We start from the raw sequence: 1,946 nt of genomic DNA, 5'->3' as shown, positions 1-1,946 counted from the left end.
GTACCTCCACGCTGAGGATTTGAAGCGTGAAGAAAAGTAACTCACCCCGTCCATCTCTGGGGTAATTAGGGACTGACAATGAATGGTGACACATTGAAATATATCGAGATGCGACTTAATGTTTGTCTTTTATTGGGAACCATCTCTTTCATTGTAACCATCAGGAAAGAACATTTCGTTCGCCAGAAAAAGAAATGAATATGTCACTATTTGTTTGCTTCAGGTCCAAGAATACTCAGACCAATAGCTCCCTTGCTTACCTCTGCTGGTCATGTTCGCAAAGAGATCTAGCAAATTGCCAAGTGTGATTTTCCTTTCAATAAATAATTTTGACTCAGTTTGGCTGCAAATATCTTTTCCTACCTTTGTGCTTTTCTTCTTTTAAATTGGTGTCTCGCACCTTACAAATGACAGCAAAGGTATGAAAGGAGATGGAAGCATTTCGCTCATCAAGTCAGCGAGAGCTTTCAATGAGATTACGGCTGATTTATTCAATTCTCAACCCTGCTGCACTCACTGTAGTTATGGCCGAGTGGTTAAGGCGATGGATTAGAAATCCATTGGGGTTTCCCCACGTAGGTTCAAATCCTGCTGACTACGTACGAATGCTTTCCTGCTGGAATCATTTTCGCTCAAAGTTCAGAAAACCTATTTTGCAAACCAGGCCGGTAATTTGATTAGACTTGGGAAACTCGAGTTCTTCATCAGAAATGTTCCATATTTAAAACATTATCTCTATTTCTCTGTCCAGATACACTGCTCGACACATCGGGTTTCTGCAGCTGTTATTGAACGTCCTGAGCAGAAGTGCTGCTTTTCATTAGATTCCTTTAATCCCTGTCCACTGTTCTCTGACACGGGTCAGTGGCAACACTTCCTCCTGCTCGTCAAAGTGCTCATTCCCCACCGCTCCCTCTCCCATCATTACAAACAACCGCAGGAAATTGCCACTTAACCATCTTTGTTCCAAAGTGAAACTCACCAGCCTCGGGAATCTCTCCACCAAACGGGACTTCTCATCCCTGGACATGGTGCAAGCCAGAGGATTGTGAAGAGATACTGTGAAAATATTGTCAGTTGAAGTTCGATAAATGTTTAAGAAGCAAACCATATAATTTAGGCTCCAGCTTTGGAAATCTTGAGAAACTCTTTGGGAAATGGAATCAGAGGAGGATGAAGAAGTGTGAACTGTCGGACCGAGTAGAGGACGGGACATTGACTCTGATGTTCTCGAGATAGGAACTGATCTGAGACATTGAAAGAATTCTCGCTCACGTACGTGAGGAATGCAAACTTCATCTGTACTCTGGGACAACGATAAACTCTGGAACGCTCAAGACAAAATCCAAATATTGACTGGGATCACTACAGTACGAGTACTATAGATGGGTCAGTTTTTGCCCAGTGTGTGCAGGAGGGCTTCCTAACACAGTATGTAGACATGCCTTCAAGGGACGAAGCCACTTTCGATTTAGTACTGGGTAACGAGCCTGGCCAGGTTTTAGATTCGGAAGTAGGTGCGCACTTTGGAGACAGCGATCACACTTCTCTCAGGTTTACTTTCGTGATTGAAAGGGATAGGTGTACTCCACGGAGCAAGAGGTTCAGCTGGTGGAAGGGAAATTACAATGTATCGAGGTAAGATTTAGGAAGCGTAGAATGTGGTAGGAAACTGCAGGGGGTGAGCACATTAAAATGTGGAGCTTATTCAAGGAAAAGCTCCTGTGTGTCCTAGATAAGTATGTACCTGTCAGGCAGAGAGGGAGATATAGAACGCGTGAGCCGTGGTTTACTAAGGAAGTGGAATCCCTGGTCAAGAAGAACAAGAAGTCTTATGTTAGGATAAAATGTGAGAACTCAGTTAGAGCGCTCGAGGGTTCCAACGATATCAGGGAAGACCTATAAAGAGAGCTGAGAAGAGCCAGAAGGAGACATGAGAAGTTGTT

The 1,946-nt window shown here is 43.7% G+C and overlaps 1 non-coding gene across 1 annotated transcript; it reads left to right on the top strand.

The window, feature by feature from the left end:
* Positions 1-518: 518 nt before the first annotated feature.
* trnas-aga (transfer RNA serine (anticodon AGA)) lies at positions 519-600 on the top strand. The gene has a single exon. It is a non-coding gene; the product is annotated as a tRNA-Ser (tRNA).
* The last annotated feature ends 1,346 nt before the right edge of the window (positions 601-1,946 follow it).

The sequence above is a fragment of the Chiloscyllium plagiosum genome, unplaced genomic scaffold (assembly GCF_037043375.1).
Source record: "Chiloscyllium plagiosum isolate Xiang-an unplaced genomic scaffold, Cpla_swu_hap1 HiC_scaffold_45, whole genome shotgun sequence".
Lineage (NCBI taxonomy): Eukaryota > Metazoa > Chordata > Chondrichthyes > Orectolobiformes > Hemiscylliidae > Chiloscyllium > Chiloscyllium plagiosum.
This window is presented reverse-complemented; position numbering and strand designations above follow the sequence as displayed.